The 13,699-nt window shown below is 38.1% G+C and overlaps 1 protein-coding gene across 1 annotated transcript in view; it reads left to right on the forward strand.

Annotated features, from left to right (window-relative positions):
• The first annotated feature begins 664 nt into the window (after positions 1–664).
• dok4 (docking protein 4) overlaps positions 665–13,699 on the forward strand; it is a 154,091-nt gene continuing 141,056 nt past the window's right edge. Inside the window, exon 1 of the mRNA XM_020923329.2 lies at positions 665–900. The gene's annotated coding sequence lies outside the window, so the exon portion shown is untranslated. The remainder of the gene's footprint in view (positions 901–13,699) is intronic.

The raw sequence follows: 13,699 nt of genomic DNA on the forward strand, positions 1-13,699 counted from the left end.
AGAACTAAACCAGGTCTAAACTAATCTAAGGTCTAAATCAGTAAACCAGGTCTAAAACAGGACTAAAACAGGTCTAAATCAGGACTAAACCAGGACTAAACCATGCTGCATGGACATGTCTTTTCTTCTATCAATAATAATTTTAATACAGTTAAGTAAAGTCTGGGCTTTTCATTTTCTTTCTTATGGTAACATCTTATGTTAACATATCTTAGTCTTTGCTTTTCTACAGCAAATCAAGTAATCCAAAGTATTCAGATTAAGTTACTCATATTAAGTAATTTAATGGATTATGTTACAAACTACATTTTGGGCTATGTAATCTGTAATCTGTAGGGGAATACATTTTAAAAGTCACCTTCCCAACACTGAACATGGTTTAAAACTCACAAGAATCCATTTTGTGTAACAGCACCTTTAAGCCCACTTGCATATTTTAATTGGACGTAGATTCTTCTAAAACGGTTCTGCTCCTTTCAATCTCCAAAAGCAGAAATCTCCTAAATCTCCTAAAATATCCACAGACGATTCTTATTGCGCCCTTCTCTCCTGTATTACGGTAGGAGGCCGGTCTGACAGGGCATGCTTGGCTGCTGGGCGTGTTTATGCTTTGTGCGTGTGTCCTGGCTGTCAGCTCCACCACACCGGCTCCAGCTGCCCCTCTCACCCAGACAGACGCACTCCTCCCCGGCTCCGTGCACCGCGTCTCTCCCCTCTGCAGCCTCCGCGCTCTGGATCTAACCAACCCCGGTCTTTACTCCAGAATAATAATAATAATAATAAAAAAAAAAAGCCACAACCTCTGCTCGGAGATAAGTCCGCGGGAAAGCAGAAGTCAGAACAGCGGCGGAAACGCGGTGAAGCAGCCGTGCCAGAGCGCAGACAGGATCGCAACACCAGGTGAGCATCCAGACTGGACATTGGCTTTGAAACGCGATTGACAGCGCAAAATCCATGCATAAAAAGTGAAAATAACATTACTAAAACGCTATAACTTAGAGTATCCGACGCGACATAGCCTACTTTTCGTAATTGTTTTGTTTAATGTCGTAGCCTATCCATTAAATCCGCTGGTAAAGGTTAATGTCGCGTTGACTTTCTTGGAGACATTTGTTCTACTTGTGTTGTGTATTGGGTTTGTTTGGCAGGGGAAAAAAATGCATATATACGTCTAAAAAGTCAAATATAAGATTACAAACTGACCATAAATTGGACTATCTGGACAGACGTAGCATAAATTCACTTTTAATGTAATAATTTTAAACATCGTAGACATATTGGAGACTGTCCTGAAGGCATTTGTTGTTGGCTAAAGTATATTTTGTTTATCATGCACTATTTGATGTGTTTGACAGGCAAAACGTCACCATAACGTTACTAAAAATAGGGGTGTAACGATATCTAAGTCTCACGATACGATATCGTCACGGTATGAACCTCACGGTACGATATTTATTGCGATATCGTGGGAAATCGTGAGATCGTGGGATGTAACAATGTCCAAATCTCTGTACGATATTTTCACGATATACATCTCAAGGCATGATATTTATTGTGATATTTTGTGGAGGCTGCAAACAAAACTGTTAATATGCTACTTTTTCTTCTTAAAATGCCTTGACAAGATTTAATCCAAAGACTTAAAAGTGCTTAGATCTGTTATTTCTTCTTGTAGTCTGCACTGAAATGGAGCAAAGGATCATGGTCGATGTAGTTCCGTTTGTTTTTTTAACTATTGCTGCACCATAACTCTTAATTTAAGCAAAGAGACTTGTAATTCGATATATTGTGATGGTCCAAGATATTATTGTGAGAACTTTGTGAGACAAAACGACATCACAATATTTCGGTTAATGTTACATCCCTACTAAAAAGCTGTTAGATAAGCCATCTGAAGAGTCCTAACCTGCTTTTCATAAAAAAATGTATATACTAAATATTTTTTGATTCGTTTTTATTTCGCATTTGTGCCAAGAGAAAAACAATAATCATATACATACACAATAACATTGTAAACTGTAATAACATAACACTGTAAACAACAGAAAAGAACATTTCTCAAAAAGGAGTGGGAAGAACAAAAAAACTTATATTCAGTAACCCACACCTATTCATTACATAGTTTCAAAAATTCTAAAATTATGTGGTTGCTGTATTTTGATGACGAAACTTTACAAATATTTACATATAGCTAAATAAATTTCGTACAAATATGTAGTACTGTATACTAAAAAGTAGGCGTGTAACAATAACCAAAATATCGTGATATCATATCGTAGAAAGTCTCTCACTAGTTTCTTTGCTTAAATTCATTGTTATGGTGCAGCATTACTAAAAAAAACAGAGGGAACTACATTGACCATGATCCTTTGCTCCATTTTGGTGCAAACTACATGAAGAAATAACAGTTCTAAGTACTTTTAAGTCTTAGTTCTTTGGATTAAGTCTTGTCAAGGCATTTTAAGAGGACATATCACAATAAATATCGTACCGTGAGATGTATATCATGAAAATATTGTACTGTGAGATTTGGATATCGTTACATCCCTACTAAAAAGTCAAAAATAAGATAATAAACAGACCATAAATTGGGTTTTTAGAAGAGATGCACTTTTCATATCATTTTAAAAAGCCCATTTTACGCTATTTTCTGATTTGTTATAATGTTAGTTCCTCTTCACAAACAGACCTGGAGTTGCCTTTTGTTTCATTCACACATGTTTGAGTATTTATGATTAGTCTGTCTCCATCTCCAAAGCTCAAAATGATCAAATTGTACTTTTTGTTCAGTAGAAATTGGCAAATCCAGAGCTGAAATTATCCAAATGATTCAAGTGAAGGTGTATGGAGTTTAAAAACACAGTGGTTTCTGAATCACCACATGACATCACAAGGTGGAAGAGAGTGTTTGAAAGAAGAATTAAGCCTAAATATTCAGGATTTGTGTGTTTAAACATGTGTGAATGAAACAAAACACAACTCCAGGTCTGTTTTTGATGAGGAAACGTAACATAGATCAGAAAAAAGCATAATATTGTCCCTTTTAAACTTGTTAAACTCATTTGTTAATCTAGTTTTGACTTTCTTAGAGGCATTTGTACTCTGTGTACAATTGGAATATTATAGGTACTTTGAGATTTGAGTGCGTTACGAGGAGTTTGGTGTTTCTATAATATGTTCTGGATAGGTTCGTGTTGACAGCTCACTTTACTTTGGGGAAGAAAACCCGAGCAATGGGACTGGTAAAACGTGTAATTTTGAGTTGTCTGTTTCTCTAAATTACGGAGAGATGACACAGACTTGGAGGTGAGCGTGTCAGCTATTTCGAGGCTAAATACTACTCTAGAACTTGGTAAATACTTAAAGTTTTTGGCATAGTTTTGTATAGTCTGTGTCTTGGTTCTATTTATCTGTGCACGCTTTCATAATCGTTCGTTTGAGCTCACGTCATAATAAAATGCTTTTCTCCATTGAGGTGTTATTGCTTGGTCTGGAATGTTTCGCAGTATGGCATTAAACCTTTTTGTCTTCATGGAAACCAAACCGGACTAAGTTACAGTCAGATTTGTGGAGAGGCAGTAAGAAAACCTGTTTTTCTAGGTGTTTTTGAGCAATAAAAACACCAGTAATTGAGTAAATGTAAAGTAAGGTAGAGCTGTTTAATGTCATACTGTGGAACATTCCAGCCAGAAACAAGCAGGTGATGGATTCCCAAAGAAAAGGTTACACAGTGCAGCTTTAACTTTTGAAATATTTAGATCCATGCGTCATTTATTGGCACTTTGTACCACAATATCACCTTAAAAATACAACGAAGATATGATGCTTTAAGCTGCTCTTATATTTTTCCACACCCATTCGTCCTATTGGTCAGAAATGTCATGCTCTGAGTGATTGACAGGTGAATTCAACCAATCACAGCAAAGTGCTTGAATAGAAGATGGTGGCTTAAGTTCAGTATTTGTTTTTAGTCATAGAAAGCTTTCTGATTTATGGACTACAACCATTGTGATATTTGTTATGGTTCATGTTTGTAGTGGTTGTATTTGCTCATTTTGTTGTTTTATTTTGACATTTGTCGTGTCCGCTTGTAGTTTTGAGTTTCACTTCCTGTCTTGATTGTTTGCCCCGCCCTAATGTGTTTCACCTGTGTCTGTGTGCATTTATACCTTGTGTTCTGCTCTGCCCTTTGTTGGTCCATTGTCTCTGTCAGATTCACAACTTGTCTCATGTCATGGCAGTTTAGTTTCGAATTTTGGATTTTTTTGGATTTATGGATTTGTTATTAAATATGTTAAAGCAGTCCTGTATTTTGGGTCCTCCCTCTGTTTCTACATGACAATATCACTAGTAGGGCTGGACTGGCTGGGCTGGAGCCGCCTAGTGCCTTCGCTCAGTTTCATTTCTCTCCAGCGACTAGGTCAGGAATTGGAATACACTAGACTAGACGGTTTGCAAGAATCCCAAAAGTTATAGACCGACCAATCAGTGAAGAGCTCTGAAGCCATGACTGGGTCCCTTTTGTGGTACAGCACAACAGTAAACAAAGTGTCGTGATGGATGTAGACGAAGACAGACATTCTGTGTTGGCAACAAGTCCCGAGATTGAGGATTTAAAGTTGGAACAAAGTGAATGTTTGGTGAATTTTATCAAGGGGAAAGACATTATTGCCCTTCTTCCTACGGGGATTTGCCGCATTACATACGTCACGACCAAATAGCAGCGATTGGTTAAGTAAAAAAAACTACCTGCCTACCATCGAGCGAACGAATCCTAATGCTGCGAGGTCAGAGGGTTTCCACAAAGTGAAACCATCTGATGAATCAGACTAGAGCTGGACAATATGAAGAAAAAAAAAAAAATCACCCTTTTTCTTCTTAATTTTGATTATGAATTTTATTGTGACTTTTTTTTTTTTTTTTTTAAATAGTAAAAAATAGCTTTCAATATACATTTTCTGAACATAAAAACAATGCATCGTTTTAATCATTGTCATTTAACACAAAAACAGTCAGGTTATTCCGCTTAAAGGTGCAACTTTTTTGAGGGAGATGTAGACGTATATAGCCTGGAATGTTTCGCAGTACGGCATTAAACCATGGCGACAAGCAGGCCAAGGTACAAGTCAGATCGGTGGAGAGACGAGCCCGTTCACACAAGACTGCAAAGTATTTCTGAACAATAAAATCACCTCTAATGGAACAAAGGCAGAACAGAATTTTAATGCCATACTGTGGAACATACTAAGCAACGTAATAACAATTCCTTAAAGACAAAAATGTGACGTACCCTCCACCAGAAAAGTTACACAGTGCACCTTTAAGTCCAAACTCTGCTCCAAACCACATGATTTTATTGGATTGCCTGTGGACTTGTCGATTACGAAGACTCAAACTGGTCACTGAGGATTTGAAATGACAAAATCTCCGTCTTAATAAAAAAGAAAAAAAAAAAAATCTTCCTTAATACTACTAAGTATTCCAAAGTCTTATCACCGTGGATAATTGCTCCCACATCTGAAAATCAAACGTGTAAAAGTGACGTGAGCTCTGCTTCAATGACTGAAATAACTGCCCCTCTGTGACCTATTGGAGTTGCATTGGGACTAATTAAACTTCAGCTTCTCATCTCAGCTGTTTCCACTCAGGGGTCACCGCAGTGAATCATCGGCCTTCATCTATAACCTGAACTCATCCTCCTCGTCCTCTCTCTTTCTCACCCTCCTCTTCCTCCTCTCTACTACACTGCAAAAAACTAAAACCATTGCTTAAAGTTAAAATGACTTGAATAAAGAAAATGTCATCTTGATTTGAGTAAATTTCACATTCGCAGTAAAATAATCTATGAATGGAATCAGACTTTTCGTGCTTAAAATGGATAAATACCTCTTGTTTTACAAAATAGAAGAAAAATAACAACTCTGCACTTAAAATAAGAAACTAAATCTTATTTTGCTCAAATTGAATTCCATAAGTAGATCATTTTAGCCTGATTCATCAGCTGGTTTCACTCTGTGGAAACTGTCTGACCTCACAGCATTAGGATTCGTTCGCTCGATCGATGGTAGGCGGGTACTTTTTTATTTAACCAATCGCTGCTATTTAGTCGTCACATACCGTATTTTTCAGACTATAAGTTGCTGCTGAGTATAAATTGCACCAGCCAAAAAATGCGTAATGAAGAAGAAAAAAACATATATAAATAGCAGTTTTTGGGGGAAACTTATTTTATAAAATCAGAGACCAGGAACTGGCATTTCATCTTGAAAGACAAGTTCTAGTAATAACAATAGAACATAGAACAACAGACTGTTAACGTTACATATGAACAGTTCTTCAGATAATTATAACATAAACAACAGAACAGAACAAGTTTACCAAACTCTCCATCTCACTCCAAATCATTAAATCCATTGAATACTTCATCCTCGGTGTCACTTCTGAGCAACTCCACGACCTCTGGAGGTAAACAGAGCGCCACTTCCTCTTCTGTGTAGCTGTCGTCAGACTCTGCATCAGTTCCAGTTAGAATTATTCCGGCCTTTTTGAATCCCAACAGGATGGTTTCGGTGTCACTGAAGTCCAGGTTTGTCGGTGCATCTTTCCAGAACCCTCCTGGTTGCTGTGTGTTCTCCATCCCTTGTTTGAGCCAGTCCTTCATAAGTGTCTCTCTCACTCCATGCTTTCTTTCTGCTGCTCGATTACCGTTTTTGGGTGAATATTGCAATACTTGCAGCAGGACAGTGGCTTTTTTTTGCAGGAGACATGCGCAGTAGAGGAGGAAGTGACATATCCCGTAGGAAGAAGGGCAATAACGTCTTTCCCCTTGATAAGATTCACCAAATATTCTCTCTGTTCCGCCTTTAAATCCTCGATCTCGGGAATCATTGCCAACACAGAATATATGGCTCTTCGCTGATTGGCTGATGTCCAAACTTGCACTTCTGGGGGTTTTGCAAACCATCTAGTGTATTCCGATTCCTGATCTAGTCACTGGAGAGAAATTAAACTGAGCGGCGGCACTAGGCGGCTCCAGCCTGGCTAAGATCATTTTACTTGGAATGTGAAATGTACTCAGATCAAGATTACATTTTCTTATTTCAAGTAATTTTAACTTGAATCAAATTAAGCCAAATCTACTAAATCAAGTTAAATGTTCTTAATTTCAGTAATACTCAGTCCCTTCTCTGTACCAGATATTCACGCTCTCTCTTTTGCCATGGACTGCTACTTCTCTGTATTCTTTGTTCATTTATTTTTCTGATGAACATGGCTTTTAATATCAGTTTAATATCAAGGACATCGACATGCTTTGATTCTAATTCTTAAGAAAAAAACTCTGATTCCCCAACACGAATGAAATTGCTCTATTTTCCAAAATCTTTCTAAATTATCTGAACTCTTGCAAGATTTTGGTTTGCTAATTTCACACGAACAATTTCAGATTATCATTCAGGCTTGACAAAACAGCTAAATGACTGTCTTCTATTTCACTCTAGTTCAAACATTTCACACTTGATACTAGAACTAGTCATAATAAATACTATATCCTCTTTTTGTTCAATAGATGAAAGCTGGAACTATTTATTTTGGGGCTCAGTATTAAAAAATACTGACTCTTGTGAGCTTCAAAACATGTAATAATCTTATTTCCTTATCAAAAACAGACCTGGAGTTGTTTTTCTGAGGGTTATTGGTTTGTTTATGTCTCCAAAACTCAAAGTGAACTGGTAGTTTTCAAGTTAACAGCTACTTTTTACCTTTTCTTCAGGAGAGATTGGCAATTCTGGGTCTGAAATGATCCAAATGATTCTAGTTAAGGTGTGTGGAGTTTAAAAATGCAGTATTACCGCATGACACCACAAGCTGGAACAGAGAAGAACACAGCCTAAATATGCAGGATTTGTGTGTTAAAGGGATAATCCAGAATTTTTTTCACACAGGACCTCATTTCCTAGTGATCCAGAGTGTTGGAGACGTGTGGAGACACTTTTTAAAATATTCCATCCAGTCCTTGTATTTGCAGAGGTCGCTGGTGCTAGGCTAGTGCATGTCAATGGCCATAGTTATCCTGCCACTAAAAACAGTCTTACCCACTCCACAAAACACCCGAAGCAAATCTATTATTACACCAGATTGTCGATGTAAATGTCTGTGTTGATAGAATAATTTTAGAAGTAAAACCAACCTTGTATTTGAAGGATTTATGTCTGAGCAGCAGCAGTGAGTTGTACTTCCTGATAGAAAGCTCGGCAGCGGCGGACTGATATATGAGAAAATAGTCCCTCAACATTTGACGATTCATGCGATGCAAGATTAGTTTTATTTCAAACATTATTCTATCAACACAAACATTTATATCGACAGTCTGGTGTAGTAATAGATTTTCTTCGGGTGTTTTGTGGAGTGGGTAAGGCTGTTTTTAATAGCAGGATAACTTACCAGAAAATGTTGTTTTTGTTTACATCCAGCTTTTCTGCATGTGCGCAGTGGCTGGTAGGCAAAAAGTCAGTGGGGCCGCTGGTTTGTGTTGACAGTTCCGTTGCTTATGTCTGTCATGAGATAACTCGTCTTGTTTTGAAGTAGGTTTTGCATTTAATTGTTTTGACATGACTTCATCGTCTTACTCTAAGTCACTGAATGTTGACGATCAAAAACGTTACTTTGAAAAGCCATGATACTAAAATTTCAAACAATACTAAGGTTACATTTACAGTGAAACGAATCACCGTATTACCGCATCGGAAAACAATTTTCGTCCAGACAGCTTTGAAAAGTTAAAACTCGCCGATAACTGTAGATGATGTTGATGTCGACTTGTTGACGCTTTTTGCCTACCAAAATGGCTACTGTCCCGGATGTGATGTCATTGTGTTTTTCGACCTCTGCAAACACAAGGACTGGACGGAATATTTAAAAAAGTGTCTCCAAATGTTTCCAACACTCTGGCTCACTAGGAAATGAGGTCCTATGTCCAAAATTCCGGACTGTCCCTTTAAACACATGTGAATGAGACAAAACACAACTCCAGGTTTGTTTTTGATGAGGAAACAACATCATAACATTGATCAGAAAATAGGCTAGGCTACTTTTTCTATTAAAATGCCTTGACAAATGCTTAATAACATTATTTCTTCATGTAGTTTGCACAGAAACAGAGGAAAGGATAAAGTTGTTGCACCATAACACTGAATTTAAGCAAAGAGACTTGTGATTCAATATTGTAATGGTCCACGGTATTATTGTGAGACTTTTGACGATACGATATCACGATATTTCAGTTATTGTTACATCCCTATCAGAACATAGAGTAATATGGGCTCTTTAAAAATGTATTGAGATTCAAAATGTGTTACCGTGACTGTACTTGACACTTTATCTGACAGCGTTACTTCATAGATTTGTTCTTGTCCCTTGTAAATCGCCTGCTGCCGCCCCACCTCCTCTTTGTGCAGACGGGGCTGTGTTTTGGCTCTGGTAATGAAGCAGCTCCCCGTGTTATCGCAGTGACTGTAAACTGCTAATAAGAGAGTTAGAAAATGCTGAGGAGCAGAGCCGGAGCAGAGCCGGAGGATGCGCTGGGAATAATAAACCCACAGCCCTCGCAGCCCTGCACAAAACAGGTCTGCTACTCGGCTGGAGTTTTGTAGTGTGCAAGGGAGCCGTTCAAGTATTTTTAAACTGATTTTATAGTGGAGAATAAGTACTAGTGTTGGCATGGTATTAAATTCAAGCTCGATTTTGATACTAAGGAACAGATTTAGACATAATACTGATTATGTCTTTATTTTGACAATAGAATGTGATTTCCAACAATAAATCATAGTACTTTCTTTTATATTACCATCTGTGTAATGCCTAAAGTGAACACTGTGGGATTTTTGGCCCTTTTTGAGCTGATTTTTCACTCCTGTGACTATTTTTGGGATCGGGCCGAGTTTTCGCTTTATCATGTGTCGTGCTTTGTGTAGTAAACATGGGGTAACAAGAACATATTAGTACCTCAAGAATAGGTGAGTTTCAGCTGACGTCATTGTTATTAAAAGCCCGCGTTGCATGCTGGGAAATATTTTGGTCGGAGGCAAGAAACACGACAGCGGTCAAACACAGTGCGTAACCTCGCGTATTTATCCCCGATAATGGTAAATTCCTGCTGCATTATCGGATGCACAAATAGAAGCACGGAAGAAGGAAAATGTCTTTTTCGTATTCTGAGTGAAAAGAACCGCTAACGGCGAATTAAACGGCTTTCAAACATCCGCAGAGCAAACGTAGAAGATCCTAACAAACTCCAACTCCAACAAGTTCAACAACACATCGAGACTCTTGGAGGTTTTCATCTTTTCTGCTGTGAATGGCCCAGGAGTTTCCACCAAGTCATTGTGGATATCGCCAAAGTGAATATTTGTCCAGGTAGTTGGCGATTCTGACCAGAAATTTGGTTTTCATCCAGGTTTTGTCGGGGTTGAAAAGGGTGATTTGGCCATCGATGCTTATGACCAATTTCTGGTCAAATTGTCTTCGGTCCTCTGCCGTTAGAGTGGATAAATAACCGGGATCAATACCCTTTACGTTCTTTCTCGCTCCGTCCGTCATGTTGAATTAGTGTTTATTGCCGCCGACCAAAATAATTCCCAGCATGCAACGCGCGCTTTTGTCAACAATGAAACTCGCCTATACGTTGTAGGTTGTCACAAGAATATCAAACCGTGTTTGAAATCCAGTCGCTTCTCGTGAGGGATTCGCATTGTTGAAGTAGTTTTTAGCTGTGAACTTTTGAACTCTGCGATGTGGTCGTACAGTTTGCGCTGGGGCTGAGTGAAACGATTGAAAATATCGCACAGTGTACGTCCGGCATAAGTTGTCCAGTAGGTTCCATAGTGGTCTATGGGCACGTATACTAGTCTATGTGCGCTTATATTTAAAAACTAAGCAATTTTTTAATAGGTGTTATAACACTGGAGAACAAGTACTAGTGTTGGCATGATACAAAAATTTCAAACTCGATTTTGATACTAAGGAATAGACTCTGTACTCAATACTGATTCCGATACCACACTGATACTAAAAGATAATAGAATGCGATTTTCAACTTATAGTCATAGTATTTTCTTTTAAAATGAACAGATACAAGACCACATGGTGTCTGTGTAATCCCTCAGTGGTCCGGGTCAGTTCCTCAGTGGTCCATGGGTGTATACTAGTCTATTGTGCTCTTATACTTGTTCTGATACAGCTCAAGATCATTCTAAAACTATTCAGGAAAGGACCTGTGACTGTGACTTTTTAGTATCAATACTTGTTCAAATGAGTGTCTAGTTTCAATACTAGTTTTGTATTGATTAGTGTTATTTGTATTAGGATATTCAATACTTTTACACTGCAAAAAGGAAAATCTAGCCCAGTTAAGTTGACTTGAATTTAGAAAGTTTTATCATGATTTGAGTAAATTTGACTTGACAAGTAGAATTATCTGCTAATGCAACAAGACTTTTTGTACTTAAAATATGAAAATACTACACTTAAAATAAGAAAAAAACCCAACTTTTTACTCTTAAAATAAGAAACAAAATCAAATGTTACTTACTAATTATTCCATTGGTAGATAATTTTACTTGTCAAGTTCAGTCGACTCAAATAAAGTGAAATGCTCTTAATTTAAGTCATTTTAATTTAGTTAGATATTGTTTTTTCCAGTGTGGCAAACCTATTGGAGAATAAGCACTACTGATAATTAAAGGTGGGACGAGACGCAATTTCCACAAGATGAGACGAGACACGAAATTTGGTCCTCAAGAACGAGACCAGACGAGATTTTGACTTTGATTTGTTCTGAAGAAATGTCGCAGCTCAGTTCACAATTTTGGTACCTTTTGCTTTACTTTATTTAATTTTACTGTCACTGTAGCTCTGTTTTTGGAACTGCAGCATCTCATGAAATGTACTTTTACCCTAACCCTTTTCTGTCGAATCCATTTTCCTCTCGAGGGCTTGTGGCACGAGATTTTGTCCCATCCCTGCCCATAATACTACTTCAACCTCAGATAGTACTCTTTAAATTTACCGAAACATCTGCCACTTACTGCTGTCTTTTAATATTAGATCATTTGCGCCAGATGTTCTCCATGATGGAAATATATTTTGACTTTGATCAAGGACTGTAATCAAATTTTAATCAAGAGTCAAATTTTGTGGTGTTCCCAAGCCTGGGTAAACGGTTGTATGAGGAAGAGCATCTCAAACCAATCAAAACGTGACTCATGGTACGCTTCAAAATGTGATTAAACCAAGGCAACCCTGGGCGCACAATATGACTAATGAGGATATGAGATGTTTACGTGTGCGGCAGAAGCGTAACAGAGATAGTTCTTGTAACATCCGAACACATGGAGCTTAATTGCCCCCGTGTGACAGATGGACTCAGCCCGTGCACATGTTAATTTACATAAATCAACACAATTACACCGAATTACACACGTGTTTAAAAGCCACTGCATCTGCTGCACGCTGGAGCGAGGAGGGTCTTTGACACGGAGTTCAAGAGCGGCGATAAAAGAGAAGAGGCAGAAAAGAGAGTGAATATTTGGTACAGAGGAGGGGACAGTGAGTAAAAGAAGAGGGGCAGTGAATATCTAGTACAGAGGAGGATGGAGAGTGAACATATGGTACAAAGAAGGGATTATGAGTATGAGGTACAGGACGGACAGACTGTAAATGGCACAGAGGAAGATGGAGAGTGAATATATGGTTCAGATGAGGGACACTGAATCTTTGGTACAGAGGAAGGACAGAGGAGGAGAGTGAAAATAAGATACAGAGGAGGGACAGTGAGTATATGTGATAGGTTCACCTTTACCTATACTCAATATTCAACAAGAGAGAAGACAAGAGATTAATATCTTTTACACGCGTGGAGGGAGAAGAACCGAGAGAAGAACTCTAGTTACATGAAACTAGTTGTTGTTCGCCCAATACCCTCTAAAGCCTTCTCTCGTTTCTCCACGCCTTTTATTCAATATTAGGACCCCTAGTTACAATGGGAACTACTCCTCTCAGAACGGGAGGGGGAACATGCAAAACATTAAACATTACAGGAGTAGTTCTTCTTTTGCTTACAGGAAACACAAAAAATAACACTTCAATACAGTATTCAGGACAGAGTTAAGGTCAGTCTGCCCTTCCTCATTTCATCCTCCTTAGTTTTATCCTCCTTAAGCAATGGTCGCCCAAGATGTTTCCTGTTATTGAATTTGATAGGACTTCGTGACCTTCTGCAAACACATGAAATCTGCAATACTCAGAAACAGAATTGTTTAAGTGCACATATTGATACATTGATTATAATATGATTAAGTAACAAAAGTGAATATTACATTACCATTACATACACAGTGAGATTAATATAAATGTTGAATCCATCAATATGGTACAGAGGAAAGACAGTATTTGGTACAGCGGAGCGACAGTGAGTAAAAGAAGAGGAGCAGTGAATATCTACAGAGGAAGATGGAGAGTGAAGATATGGTACAAAAAAGGGATTATGAATTAGGGATGGGCATGATTAGTCGACTAATCTGTAATTGATCAGTAAGAATTTCGTCGATATACGTTCATTTCTAATCGACAAACCGAATATAGGTTTCTGAGCGTAGAGACGAGGCTGCGTCTGACAGCGTAAACACTGGAGTCCCACGTTTGG

Source organism: Boleophthalmus pectinirostris, unplaced genomic scaffold (assembly GCF_026225935.1).
Source record: "Boleophthalmus pectinirostris isolate CB_2022bp ecotype Guang Dong unplaced genomic scaffold, ASM2622593v1 HiC_scaffold_19, whole genome shotgun sequence".
NCBI classification, from domain to species: Eukaryota; Metazoa; Chordata; class Actinopteri; order Gobiiformes; family Gobiidae; genus Boleophthalmus; species Boleophthalmus pectinirostris.